The sequence below is a fragment of the Neopsephotus bourkii genome, unplaced genomic scaffold, assembly GCF_033783945.1.
Source record: "Neopsephotus bourkii isolate Nb327-2 ecotype Australia unplaced genomic scaffold, CSIRO-AGI_Nbou_v1 NB_989, whole genome shotgun sequence".
NCBI classification, from domain to species: domain Eukaryota; kingdom Metazoa; phylum Chordata; class Aves; order Psittaciformes; family Psittacidae; genus Neopsephotus; species Neopsephotus bourkii.
The window spans coordinates 446,482-462,053 of NW_026901481.1; the positions used below are offsets into that span (position 1 = coordinate 446,482).

Sequence of the window (15,572 nt, forward strand, 5' to 3'; positions counted from 1 at the left end):
CATGTAACATAGAAAAGATAAAATATTAGACATTTCACAGCAGCAAAGGGAGCTTCAAGAGACAGTCAGAGAGCAAATTAGCTAGTGATGAAATTCCAGTCTGAGAAACAGGAAACTTGAATCTACTTCCCCACTCTGTACTTTCTTAGCTTGCTTTCTGAGACCATAAAACTGCCTCAACTGGAATCATAAATGCCCCAAAGCAGGTAACTTTTTCTAGGTTAACTTCTTATTACTGAACAAAGTAAAGAAGCCTCCTTGCAAAATCCTAAGAATCAGGGAAGTAGAAATTGGAGCTTAAAAGAAGGTCAGCAGACACATTTCAAAGAACAACTCAGATGACCAGAAGCTAAGTGCAGTAAAGTAATTATAGAGAGTTCTCAGTAAATAGGGAACAGTGATCCAGCAGTGCTCAGGAACCAGCTGGAAGCAATAATAAATTACTTCAAGGTAAATAAAAGCCAAGTAGCCCCTTAATTGTTTGCTGTTGTGTTAATCCTACTTAGTATGGTGCTGGACTAGCACCAAGTTTCTTGCTGAAATACCTCACTAGAATTCTGGATGTAGACTACTGGATAGTCTTTTAGGAATAAGGAAAGGGGTAAGATTGAAGGTGCCATGAAGATACACCCTACTGCATTGTAAGAAAGTGTGCTTGGTAACTGCTGCTTTCCAGTAAGTGCCCTATGCTGCTTTGTTTTACTATTGCATGCATGCTTCTGTGTGTGAAAATAATGTCAATTCTCTTTTCTGTTCCTTGTATTATTTTCTTTCTCTAGCAGTTCAAAATGGTGCAGTACAAGGTCTGAAGTGGGCATGGAAGTTGGCAGAACTCATTGCCAAGCAGAGTACTAACAGGGTGGGTTTGATTGGTTAAGGTCTTAGCTCTCTTCTTGCTGCAGGGTTTAACTATGATGGAAACACCAATGCCTGCACAAAAGATTCTCTCAGTGGTGTTATTTTATCAAAACAGGTAGAAAGCAAGCCCAGAATGCTAAAATTATGATGCAGCATGATTCTTTTAATAGGCAATAGAAAAGGAAAGTTTACAAAAGCAAAACATGATTATACAGAGAACAAAGAATCTGAGGCTTTTCCAGCTGAGGTTTCTTGTTTCAGGAAAGTTTCATTTCAAGCACTGTGTTCTTTTCTTCTTTTGAAGCTGTAAGCTTGACAATGCAGTCCAGTTTTCATCTGTTAACATCACTCTTGATTGACATAAGGCAGTACCAAAAGGGAGAAATCACAGTATACAAACTTTTCCATTATGATACTTCTATAATGTTACAAGGTTGAATGTGAAAGGAATTTTACTGCATTTGAAAATCTGGACCATGAGAAGAATAGGAGAACACGTCACTAAGAAAAGAGAAGTACATAATGAGGTACAAGCACAAATACAATGTGAAGTGTTAGAAAGACTCAGCCTTTTTATGTCAGCATCTTAAAATCCCCATCTTACTCTTGAGTTTGTATCTTGCATTCAGTATCCTGGCTGCTCTTGGTGTAAGTGTACTCCTGCTGGGTTTGGCAGGGCTCACACCTAGAGCGATAACCAGTGAACCTCTGAGAAAAATAAGGGTAGGAGAACTTGCTTTCCTGTGATCCCCCATAAATAAAAGAGCCTCTGTAACCATATGATCCACCATAGCCAAGTGAGGTCCCAATGGCAGCTGGTGCTGAGGATCCCACTATGCTTTCCTGAGGGCAGGAGCTGAGAATTGGCCCAGGAAAAGTGATCACAACAGGGGGTGGGTAGACCACTGCCCTGGAGTCACTGCATGATGTAACACAGGGCTCATTCCAGGCATTGGCGATGGGCTGGGGGCAGGCCACCTCACATGGTGTGGAGTACTGGTAGTTGCACAGCTGTCTGTAGGAGGCCATTGTTCTGTTGTGGAAGTGGATCTGAAAGGCAGAAGACTGTGTGAAGCAATTCCATGTTAGGTCAGAGATCTATGTTCAGGCTCTCAAGTATATTTGATGAGGAATCATAGAATGGTTAGGGTTAGAAAGAACCTTAAGATCATCTAGTTTCATTCCCCAAGCTACCCACTTGGGTACCTTCCTGAACAGAAATGAAATGGCTTTGTAGTTCCTGTCTCTCTCTCCCACCTCTTGATCATACTGCTTGAGTAACATTTGTCTTCTGTCCTTGCCAGACTGAACTCTTCTTCCTGTGTACATCAAGCAACCTACATTTTTGACATATCTGTGCTTAATGTGTGAGAATATATCCCAAAGTGCTACATCACAAACAGTGCTTCCTTCAATTGTGTTCCTTTGTAAAAGGAGCACAAGCGCTTCTATACCTTATGAGTGCAATTGTCATCTCACCCAGTCCCTTCTCCTCAGTAGTTAACCTGTAGGACAGGATTTATATGACCACCTGTTACACAGAGCTTCAAAACTGAGCTTCACCTTCTACTAAAGCCACAATAAGGCTGCAGCTCATTTCTATCTAGGAGCCAGAAGTCAGGAATCCTAGAAGCACTTAGTAAGGATGTCAATATTCCCTCAAAAAGCTGGATAATGCCAGCCCCAAGCTCTCTGCAGAATTGGTGAAGCTGCTTTTTCAGAGAGGCAAGCCCTGTTAGTGTCATGAAAGACATCTATGTAGGATTCAGTTAGAGTTATTATAAAAAGTGCATGAAAAAGGCACAAAGAATTAAAGACTTACCCAAGTTCCAGAGGAGAAGTCAGGAGAAGCTGTTGGGAGAGCTGTGAGCAGCGTGTGCTTTTATACTGCTCCTGGGATAGTCTGGAAGATCTGAGACGCCCTTTGCGCATGATGTTTGATTAGATTCAAAAAGGAAGCTATTACACATTACACCTCGCAGCATATAATCATTTTGCTCACTGTTGGAAGTTATTAGGCAATTCCCAGTTTTCCATTACACCTTACTACGTCATCCTTCTCTGAACTTTTTGATCATATTTAGATTCATCAGGTTTCAGCCTCTATGAAACAACCCCCAGAGAGGCAGCAATGAGAGGTAGTTCAGCTAAGTTAAAACCATTTGCTTGACACCTGTGCTCTATTTTATATCTCTTATATTTTAAAATTCACTCAGAGAAAGAGGACAGATTATTCACCTTGAAGCTCCAGGGTGCAAATCTACTTGTTTTGCCTGCTTTATGTCCCCACTTAGAAAGGGTCTCGTGCTGGCACCAACAAACTAGCAAATCTGGGCAATTCACTGTAAGACAGAAAATGCAGAGTAGAAATGTTGTTGATTTTAAACCTTATACACTTCTCATCATCCCAACAGCCAAAGCAAGGGGTGATTTATGGTCTGAAGAGAGGCTTTGCTCTGACTGTGCTAAGAGATGCTGTTTATTCACCTCCTTTCCCCCCCCATCTTTACAGTTACTTCTGTGTGTATTCTAGGACAAACTGCTTTCCAAATATAGACACCAGGTCCCCATCTGCACCAACTAAATTTAGCTGATTTCAGCTTATATTATATGCTGTACAATGATATCAACAATCTTTCAGCAATGTACTCCAACTCAGTAACTTTGCATCTATCTGTCTCTCCTGTGCATGTCTTTATTCCAAGGCTCAGTATCTTCATAACTGGCCAATATCTGTATTCCTGGCCACAGGCAGCCTTGTTTTCAGAATCCCATGGCATAGAGCACATGATCATTCCAGAAGAAGTCTTTAATAAGGATCTCATTGTTCCTGAGAAACCAATAAATGTTTCAGCCCTCAACTTTTCTTTTAATCCGTATGGTACAGGAGACACATAGCAAGAGGGAAAACTTCACCTTTTTTTATTATCATTACCCTCTAACAGGATTCCACAGATCAAGACTTCAAGTAGCAGTGACACAGTGGCCATCAGGGCTCAACTACTTGATTAACATTTATCTTCTGTCATTGCCAGACTCTCAACTCTTCCTAACCTTCTTGTGTACATCACAGCAATCAGTCAGATTGACAGGGTCAGTTATCTGGGGGGATGCAAAGGATTCAGCTCACAGACTCTAAATGTCACAGCACTAAATGTCATAGGACATACTGTGGCATCATGGACCGTGAAGCCAGATGCCTAATATTGCTTAAGATGGAGAAGGATATTAAGGTAAAGCAACCACAAAAGAGGAGCTTGATTCATTCTCACCCAAAACCAACAAAGGGAGTGGATTGAAACCAGGAAGGACCTGATCATTGAAATTTTGAACGGAAATGAACCATGAGATGTAGCGTTGTGTAACATGATGAAGCAGGGAACACCAGAGTAATTAGGATAAGTCAGAAAATTTTTGCATCATCAAGATGAGCTGAATATGCAACAAATAACAGTCGGTAAAGCAGCAGGTCCTCATGAGCAAGGTGGGTTTCTATACACAGAGAGTTTAAGAAAAGTGGAAAACTGTTCTCAATTGTCAAATCTTCCCAGAACACTCTTTTTGTTATATGATTCCCGCTAACTTGGCTAAAATTAAATTTACTTGATAGTTTCCCAAGTGTGGAAACACAGATAGAAGAGCAGCTTTAATTGCTAACCATATATTCTGGTAAAACCATGATTCTTGTAAGAGTTTGACATGAGTCTACCTTTAGGGAAGCCTTTTGAACTTGAAGCAGTCTGTAAAAACCTGTCTATGAGATGTTAGGCAGAGACTTCTATGTCAGCAGAAGATTGATTAGGGTACCCTGTTGCTCTTATTTTCATATGGGTTAATCTTTATGTATAATCTGTAAATAGTTACCTTAATTGCTAAATTTGAAAGTATTTTGCTGTAGACAACCTTAGTTACATATGTCAAGCTTTGATATAGAGTTCTCAGAAAAATTCAGGTTATATACAAGGACAAAAGTCTTTACTGTGAGGGTGGTGATGTGCTGTCACAGGTTGCTCAGAGAAGCTGTGGCTGCCCTATCCCCAGCAGTGTTCAAGGCCAGGTTGGATGAGGCTTGGAACAACCTGATCTAGTGGAAGGTGTCCCTGCCCATGGCAAGCAGTTGGAACTAGATGATATTAAGATTAAGGTCCTTTCCAACTCAAACCAGTCTATGATTCTATGAAGGTTCAGAGGTTATTCAGGCGTTTTAGGCGGGTGTAGGCTGTTTGTAACCATTTAGGGGCTGTCTGGAGGAAAAAGAAAAGGTCAGTCATCAGAGATGAGCCATCTGACCCACGCCATAGACCTGTACCATCCCCACTTGCAGATCTTTAGCTGATACTGAGAGATTACTAAGGAAAACTGTATCAAAATATGCATCTAAGCACTATTATGGAAAGACGGCTAAAGATTACACAGCAGGAAATATTTACATCTTCAAAGTGCCTGAGTGGTTCACCTCGTTCAACTCACTGAGTAAATCTAAGCAGGGAGTTTGTGGCCACAGTCCTCTCCCTGCCCTCTCCTGAGTAAATTTTTTGTGGTCTGGCAAGAGAAAAATGGATATTCTTGCACAGATACTCCATTCTCTGTTTATTTATCTTAAACAGTTGTCAGTTTATTTGTCTTAATCCCAGTATGCTTACCTCTGATAGGTTTATGTACTGATTTAACAAAAATAGTTGAAGCAAATGCAGGGTAGCAAAATAAACAGCAAAGAATAAAACAAAATCAGAACAAACCCAAGGCAGGTAGGTGGAGGAGGCACAAACTGCTAGGATTTTAAATGGTTTGCTTTCTTCTTACTTCTGGCTTCATTCTGACAGGATTTCCTGTGCTCTTAAGTGATCCTTGTGGACTTAATGGTGACAGATCAACTCCCATGAGCCAAGTGGCTGCATCAGTAGCTTCTTGCCCTTTGTGACCCTTCTGTAAAAGTGTATTTTTCCTTCCACTTTTATTTTATTCTGGATGGAGAGAGATTTTTTGCCTTTTCTCTGGCCTGCAGGGGCAGGACCTACTGCTGAAAGTAAAACCCACCCAAATTCTAATTGTACCAATGGCAGTAATAAGCACCCCTGTATTTTCCTTCCCAACTCTTCCTCCAAATCAGAAACTGATGCAAAGAAAAACACTCTGCATTGATATCTTGTCTTTCCTGTAACAACCACCTAGACTGCAGGGGTGTTGTGAAAATGCTGTCTTCCCAAGTGAGAGCTGCATTCCTAACCATGTAGTCTCCATCTGGGGGAAGCCACACCTGCACCCGCCTGGCAGCTGGCTTTGTGCAGGGTGAGGTACCAGCCAGACCATTCTCAGAGCACTTCCCAGTGGGGTTTGCTCAGTGACATGCATCCTACTTCATAGTCATAGAATGGTTTGTGTTGGAAAGGACCTTAAGATCATCTAGTTCCAACCCCCCTGCCATGGGCAGGAGCACCTCACATCATGTTGCCCAAGGCCCTGTCTAACCTGGCTTTAAGCACTACAAGGGATGGAGCATTCACCACTTCTTTGGGCATCCTGCTCCAGCGTCTCACCACCCTCACAGTAAAGGACTTCTTTTTTATATCTGATCTGACCTTCTCCTGTTCAAGTTTAAACCCATCACCCCTTGTCTTATCACTGTAGTCCCTGTAGAAGGTCCCTCTCCAGGATCCCTGTAGGCCTCCTTCAGATACTGGAAGCTGCTCTGAGGTCTCCGCACGGCTTCCCTTCTCCAGGCTGAACAGCCCCAATTTTTTCAGCCTGTCTTCCTATGGAAGGTGCTCCAGGCCCTGATCATTCTCATGGTTCTTCTTTGGACTTGCTCCAACAGTTCCATGTCCTTGTTATGTTGAGGACACTAGAACTGAGCACAGTACTACAAGCACTTGCCTATCACTATCCACCACAACAGCACATATGCCCCAGTATAATACTGTGGGTGTATTTGTACCTGTGTATTCCAGGACTTTCAGGAGGTGGATAATCCTCACCCATGGGATAGGATATAGAGCAAATCCTGCTTCAGCATGGTCTGCACCATGGGCTGATGGGATATCAGTGCTCCAGCACTTGGAACATCACTCCTCCCTTCTTCACTCATATTGGCATCTGCAGAGCTGTTTCTTTCAAATGTTCTTGCTCTTTTCTCTGGCTGCAGTTTCCATTCCACATTTTTCTCCCTTCTTAAATACACTATTCCAGAGGTGTTACCATCATCACTGATGAGCTTGGCCTTGGCCAGCAGTGGGTCTGTCTTGGAGCCAGCCAGCATTTGCTCTGTTGGACATGGAGGAAGCTTCTAGCATGGGGAAAGTGTCTAACAGATGCCACCCCTGTGGCCCCCTACTACTGTAGTATTTGTATAGCATATTTGTATAGTATCCATGGCTATAAAACATTTAGGATCTGTATCAAGGTCTGGGATTTTCTTTCAACACCATAACTAATGCAGGAGACTAGTCATTGAGGATTATTTTAGCATCAGTGGGCTATAGATTTAGAAGTCTTATAAATAAAAGCAGAAAACAATATTGTGATGCAGAAAGGATTTTATTGGAACTGACAAATGAGATTTATCAGACCACAGGAATACTGCAGGGAACAACCCAGAGTTGTTAAATTTACACATAAAACAAAGTGAAAAGGGCACACAGCCAGAACATAGTGAGCAGAGATCTATTATACAGAGGAAACTGATATTGTGGACTTGTTTCTCAGGATGGATGAAGGTGTCCTGTTACTGAGAATTCTCACTGCCTCTTTAAAAGCCACATCCCTCTGCTTGCTCATGAGCTCTTGTTTTGGTTTTGCTTCGGCTGGGTCTTGCTATCCTGGGAAATCTTGCCAGACTTAGCAGAGTGGTATATCCCATAGCTGCGGGAGTAGCAGGGATAGGAGTACCTGCCACCCAGGGAGGTGCCAGACCCAAAGGAGCTCTGCACATCCTGGGAGCTCCCATACCCAAAGGAGCTGCCTATCTCCAGTGGGGATGAGCTGCCCACGATGCTCTCCTGAGGGCAGGAACTGAGGATGGGGCCTGGGAAGACAATGGCCACGGGTGGTGGGTAGACCACAGCACGGGAGTCCCCACAGGAGGTGACGCAGGGCTCATTGCTCCAGGCATTGGCATATGGTGCGGGGCAGCTCACATCACAGGGTGAGAAGTTGCTGTAGTTGCAGACCTGTCCATTGAAAGACATCTTTCTGTCTGGAAGTAAACCTGAAACACAGAGGGTGGGAGAGCATGGGTGAAGGGTGACAGTGCAGGTGTGCTTGCAAAAGGGAACCTTCATTTATTCAAAGCAGTGATAGTGAAGAACACATTCAGAGAGCAACTGCCACAGGAATATCTGGTGAGAGTTAGAGATGAAAAAGACAAAATGCATTTTACTCTATTATAGAATATAGAATATAAAATATAGAAAATAGAATCTATTTTCTATTACTCTATTTCATATCTTGAAATATTTGTCACAGCATTCCTTAAACTGAATTTCTTAGAAGTACATTGAACTGATGTATTAGCTCAAACTCCCCCCTGCCCCAGAATGTGACTTACTTGGTTGAACAGCAGAAGTGGAAGGAGTCTCGAAGAGAAGTGGTTTGAAGACACTGGGCTACAGGTGCTTTTATACAGCTTCTTGGTTTGCCCTAGGGGAATTGAACGATTCTTTTCCTCATTTGTATTCATTGTCCCTCAAATAGACCTGTTTGTCACTCAGTCAAGGTAATTGCTGTCCATATTGTTTCTCTTAACTCACTCCACCTCAGATGGCTTTTCATCATTGGTATGATGCACGTAGACTTGCATGTCAAACAGAGGATTTCCCATCTTAGTTATAACTCAGTTCTACTGAGGACAGAAGGAGATCAAGATTTATTTGCTATGAATCTGCAAATTAATTTGTCAAATTATCTTAGTTTATTATAACTTAACTGGTATCTCTATATGAGTTGGCCATATATTAGTGTTTGCTTAATTTTTACACTGTTATAAATACTAAGCCAGAGCTGGTGATTGGATGTCTCAGACCTTTGTCCAAAGCCACAGTATTCTGTTTAATCCTTCTACTACTTTTTCAGCTTAACTTTTCTGCTTTCTACAGGAATTCATTTAGAGAGAAAGAAAACTTGAAGTTTTGAAGGAATAATTTTAAATCCTTTTAAATGTCAGAGTCCATATTCAGCATTTGACTGTTAGCTACAAATTGCCAGAACTGAGTACTGCAAAATGGGGTACTAGATATGCCCTGTTTAAATGGAAGGTTTTAATTTTGACATGTGAAACACAGAAATTAATACCCAGCTCTCAGCTAATGTAACTGGGTTTAGAACCAAGGCAGAGGCACATGGTTTAGTGGTGGTCTTAGCAGTCCTGGTGTAATGGTTGGTCTTGATGATTTTAAAGACCTTTCCGAACATAGTTGATTCTATGACTATCATCATGATCATCCTTGACTTAAAGGATTACCTGTACTAATCCTAAAGAATTCATACACCAACATGTATTGCTTACTTTATTTAGAAACAGAAGTGTAGAAATAATATGGTTAAATCTCAGAAACCTGTGTTAGCCATCAGGTACTTGTCCTATTATTTTTCTGGGCTGAGACATACCAGAGTCTGTCTCAGTTATGTTCAGAGTACTAATGGCACAGCCTTAATTTCCTGTAAATGTGTTGCACAGACATGAATTTTTCTTCCCGTCATGTCTTGGAGATGGACAATCTCCTGTTTTGTTTCTTACAGTTCTCCAAACATTTATCTTTGACTCAGTGTCACCAGTGCAGGAGATAAAAGAAGGAGGACTTGGTATGCTGGGTGCCTCAGTCTTTTAATAATCCCTTTAAGAAGGCTACAATAAAAATTACTCAGTTCCTTTGGGTGTTGTACAAATGAGTGGCTGCTTATAAAGCAGTGGAAAAGCAAGGGGTTTATATTCTCTTGATATATAAAAAGACTGAGATTGAGAAATAAGGCTGCATGTATTAATGGGCAGAAACTAAACTGGTGTGATCACAAAACAAACATGATTTCCAGGGAAGGAGTTAAAAAGGGCACTGTAAACTGAGACTGTTTATGAAGTCTGAGAAGGAAAACTACTGTGTGAAGATGAAGAAAGGTAATGGTTCAGAAGTGGTTTGGAGGAAAAGTAATCAGCACAGGTCAGGCACAATCTGGTCATTGCTTTCCTTTTAGAAGGACAACTGGTGGTCACTTCCAGTTGAGGAGACCTCTGCCTAGTGTAGACCTGGCCTCCTAAAGGTGCTGAGCCCACAAGATGTGCTAGAAACCAGGAAACACAAGTTTATTTTTTCCCACACCCCAATGCTCTGCTACCCTACCATGCTTCCACGACAGTAGGAACTGCAACTTGCCTCTGCATGCTCCTCAGACCTTCAAGTGTCATGGCAACATGGGTATATGTGCAACTTAAAGACTTGCAGATGGTCAGTTTTCACAGTCATTTCCATAGGGATGGAAATCTAAATACCTTGTAAAGCAGAGGAAAAAAATTGGAGATGTCCAGATTATAGATGTGGTTCACCATCCCTCATTCTTCCACCTTCCTTTTGAGATACACCCTAACTCAGACAACAGTTAATGTTGCATTGGCAACCTCGATTATCATACATCTGGCTTTTTAGGGATTTAATTCCAGAGGTATTTTACAGGACCAAAGAGAACATGTTGCAAGACTTAGAAAGTCCAGTATGAGGACTCCCCACTACTGCCTTCCAGGTCTGACAAATCCTGGGGTCATGAAACACATTTTGGTCATGAAACTCATTTAATTTAAACTGATATCATGGGTCACTGCATTCTTTAGGTGCACACCACACACATATTTTCATCTGATTTCTTCTGCTTCCAAATTAACCTTTCCCCTTTGCATTTTTCCCAGCAGGTAAAACACTGCTCTGTCCAAGCCCATGTAACACTCACATGAAATGGGCAATCACTGATGATGATTTCTAAAAGAGATGATTAAGACAGAGGCCAAACAATTTAGCAACATCTCTTAGCAATTAAGTGAGCCTCTGGGAGGAGATCTCGGGCATGTCTTGTACTTGTTAGTGTTATTATTTATAATTATAATTCTAATTCTATTATCTTTCAGCTTATGTAAATGAGGTTGTCACCCAGAAACCATGAAAATAGAGAGCTCAGATAGTCACTGCTGCCAGGAACCAGTAAATGAAACCAAGTAGTTTTAGGTATGTTGAAAGGAAGGATTACTATCCCCTCACTCACTGCAGAGTGACAGCCTCCTGCATTGAGTGCAGAGGGGCAGGTTGGATTTGCCCCAGTGCACACAAGGCAATGGGGGCCATCCAGAAACTTCTCCCCAAGTTCTTGCCAAAAGTTATGCTGAAAATGTGCTCAAGACCACCATGCCTTAACCCAGACATCTTTAACCTGCCCTGCTTCTAGGCTTGATGTTACTTTGTTTTCCACGTTTTACTTTCCCTAGTAGGTTCAGGAGCAAGACCAGGATAATGTCTCTGTTTATAATAAATGGCAAAGAAAACAGGATATCCATGCTATCTGATAAATCCACAGGAGGTCAGATAACAGCTCATTGTGGGGCAGGAGCATGGTCCCTTAAATGAGTTTTTCTGTCAAACATCATGTAATCTAATTCAGCTCTCCAGTCACTAAATGCTGTAAACAATACTTTTGACACATAAATTCTTTAAGATCATCATATTGATATGTAGGTGCAGGAAGACCCCCGTGTTTGATCACTCACTTTCATCTGTAGTCTGTTACATCAGGTAAGGAGCTGGATACAGTTTTCCAGTTGTAAATGTTGCAAACTCCTGTATGGGGCGAGACCAAGATCCATCCTCTGAAAGGTCCAACTTCATGTTTCAACACAAGTTCTTAGAAGCAGTACATTTTGGATTTACTTGTGCATGAGACTACTTCCTTCACAGCAATCCTAAGCAAGGGTTTTCTTGCCCTTTCTCATAATGTTTTTAACTAGGCAATGTACAATAATATTCATCAGGAATTAAGTGAGATAGGAAGACCTGCAGCATATGAGCCCTCTTTCCTCTCTTCACCACCCCTTCAAAATCGATTGTAGTAACTCAATACTAACATCAGAAAGGCCCTTACATCACAGAGCTGCTTTTCTGTAGCTGTGATCACTATTAACTGAAGCATCTGAGGGCTGTATCTATAGACTTCTATTTTATTTTTACCTAGGATGGAAAAAGAGAGTAAGGATAAACGGTGAGCAGAAATGTACATTCCCAAGGTGGTATAAAAGTCTCTAAGTTCCATTTCTCTTTGCAACTAACAGGTTTGAAATCTTTTACACCAAGCATGACAAAATCAGTACATCATCTAAAAAATGAGTCTATTTTGTCAAATCAGCAATCTTCTACTGGTCAAAGTTACGTGCTTTGAAGCTTGGAGAAGTGGAAGAAGGAAGTAAATGTCTGCAATGAGTAGAAAGAAACTAAGGGTGAACACTGCCTCTATTTTGAGATGAAAGCCTTCTGTAGGCTGCAAAATGGATGTGATACCGTTCAACTAATAATTGCTTAACTGCAAACAACACGCAAGCATCCCTCCACCCCTTTATGTGACAAATGCAGGAAAGTTTGTTTTGTAACTAGGAAGAGCTACATGCCTGAAGTGTGGCTCAGCCCCTGGAGCTGCTCTGAGGAATCCTATAAAAGAGCTTGGAGCACAGAGCTCTTCAAACTACTCTTCTTGGCTTTACCCTTGTGGCAAACTGAGTAAGTCTGACTTCAGTTATATCTGTTCTCTGAGTTAAAAAGCTAATTTAATAAGAACCTTAATGCAAATTTGTGTGAGCAGTTAATATATCTTTTGCTATTGGTGTAAGAATACTATTTTCATTAAAATAGATTCAGTGACCTCTTTCAGCTTGGCAGGCTTTGGAAAATATGGGATTTATATGGAGAACATGCAGCTTCAAGAGATTTTTGCATGTTTCAGAGAAAGAATGGCTATTGGTATTTGCTTATGCCTAAGAGTACTTTGCAAATGAAGACAATAGTTTTAGAAACAGTTTTAAACTGAGTAGTGCTAGGTTAATCCTCCTCTCTCCTTAATGAGTCTTTGCTGACTTCTAACAGGTTACCTAATAGTTATGATTTCTGCATATGAATTGCAATCAGACAGACATGCATCTTTCTTACCTCTAACTCTAACCGGATTTTCCTGTGGCACTTGCTCTCTGAATGTGTTCTTCACTATCACTGCTTTGAATAAATGAAGGTTCCCTTTTGCAAGCACACCTGCACTGTCACCCTTCACCCATGCTCTCCCACCCTCTGTGTTTCAGGTTTACTTCCAGACAGAAAGATGTCTTTCAATGGACAGGTCTGCAACTACAGCAACTTCTCACCCTGTGATGTGAGCTGCCCCGCACCATATGCCAATGCCTGGAGCAATGAGCCCTGCGTCACCTCCTGTGGGGACTCCCGTGCTGTGGTCTACCCACCACCCGTGACCATTGTCTTCCCAGGCCCCATCCTCAGTTCCTGCCCTCAGGAGAGCATCGTGGGCAGCTCATCCCCACTGGAGATAGGCAGCTCCTTTGGGTATGGGAGCTCCCAGGATGTGCAGAGCTCCTTTCAGTCTGGCACCTCCCTGGGTGGCAGGTACTCCTATCCCTGCTATTCCCGCAGGTACACGACTTACCGTAGTGGGAGCTGTGGGCCCTGCTAAGCACTGCAAGGGTGCCCTGGGGAGCTGGACCCAGCAGGGACCAGAGTAAATTCCTAGTCCATGAGTGAGCAGAGGGACATGGCTTTCAGAGGGGCAATGTACCAGGCTGCAGCAGGGGTTCTGAGTAACTGGGCACACTCATCTACCCTGAGAAACAAACCTAGACATCGTATTTCCCCTCCTATTGGATCAGGTATCTGCTAAGAAGATCCCAGCTCTGAGAAAAACAGAAAAGGCCTTAGCTGAAATTCTAATTTTCAGAAAAAGAGAACAAAAAAACTGCCGAGCAAACTGTTGTGGTGAAAACCCAACTCATTTTTCAAATGCTGCAAATGCAACAAAGACAGAAGATCATCTTACAAACTGCAGCCCCCAAAGAAGACAACCACATCTACCTTGAGCTAACCCTGCAAAAATATTCTGTTCCCTCTGCATTGCTATGTTCTGCTGCAATGAAGTCCTTGCCCTGTTTCAATTAAAGTTTATATTCCCTTACATTTGCCTTCTGGCTTTCTTTCCTCCTTGTCTTAAAACTATTGGACAGTGATGCTAAAGTGATGCTTCATTTGAGTCATGTCCTGATTGGTGGTTTGTGTGCTGTCCACAAAATGTGGACATCCTTAAAATCTTTTGTAAGGATTCATCACAAAAAGGGGAGGATTAAACAATCACACTAAACTTGGATCAGAGGTTGCCTTTATACTTCTGGTAGCTTACAGAGGAAAAAGTTGCTCACAGTGGACACTTTTGTATAGGCAACAATTCAGGGAGTAACAGTGAAGCTTTACACTAATACAAAGATGTAACAGAAGAATAAGCCAAATCACACTTACTTGATCCACTGAAGAGAGAGTTAGGAGATAGAGGTAAAAAGCCTTTGGCTGTGAGTACTTTAACTGTCTGGAGGCTAGAGGATCTATCTGTTAGTAATGACCTGATTTACTTGTAAATCAGGTGCTCTTACTTGGATCATTCCTTCAACTGCTGTAATTACCTTTCTTAGGGTTAGTTTTTAGGTCTGAGCCCCACACAGTGCATTATCCATCTGATACTTGACTTAGGCTGTTTCTGATCTCATAACAGACAACAAAAAGTTTCTTTTCCAAGCAAAATTCATTAGATTTTGAAAAATTTTCCAACCAAAATTCTTTGGTTAATGTGTTGAAGAAAGCCAAGTCCTCCAGCTGGAAGCAGAGTTTGGAGGCTGAATAAATCTGTGGACTCTATGAAGAATTGCAACTTCTTTACACAATGCAAATTTATCACTGGAAAGGGAAGCCTTATATTATTTGTGTTGTATATGTTTAATTAAGAGAGCTTCATTTAGCACACTGCTTGACTGGTTTTCAAACTTTTTTTTAAACATCATAAACCCAGATTTTATGTAGGGTAACCCTCTGGGGCATCTTTTCAATTGACAGATTAAATATATACCATGCAAAAACCAGAAGGATCATAAATTTAAGACTTTGATTTTAATATAACAGAGAAAAATTTTTTCCATGACAAAGCAAATAACTTTGACCTGCAGAGCTATGAAGGACCTGTTCAGGAAGAGGTTGAGGTTGTGTTTTAAGGTGAAACTATTACGCATTATCAAGACCTAAAACTGCAGCAATGTCATTAATTTTATTACAGTTGAACTCTTATCTACAACACATTCAGCACACAGTAATGCTTTGAAGTTCTATATTCTGTGGAAAAAAGTAGAACAGTCCACATAAGTGCAGCCTAGATCTTCCTCATAACCATCCCACATAATTTAATCATAATCTTTGCTATAAAGGATGGGTTTTAAATTGTTAAGGGTGTAAACAAGCATGAAACACAAATGAACTACAGTACAGTAAGGCATGTTCCTGGTGCCCAGCCTAAACACAAGACACAAAACATCTTGCCAAACCAAATGCCAGTTCAGAAAGCTGTATTATCCCAGCCATTAGGGTCAGCAGTTCAGCTCACAGCCATCATGGCAATGGACCTTATCCAAAGGTTGGGGGAGAAGACAAGAGAGCTTG

General features: G+C 41.5%; 1 long non-coding RNA gene across 1 annotated transcript; it reads left to right on the top strand.

Annotated features, from left to right (window-relative positions):
- Window positions 1-771: 771 nt before the first annotated feature.
- LOC133215575 (uncharacterized) lies at window positions 772-13,799 on the top strand. Its single transcript, XR_009726411.1, has 3 exons — window positions 772-859; window positions 12,264-12,596; window positions 13,169-13,799. It is a non-coding gene; the product is annotated as an uncharacterized LOC133215575 (long non-coding RNA).
- The last annotated feature ends 1,773 nt before the right edge of the window (window positions 13,800-15,572 follow it).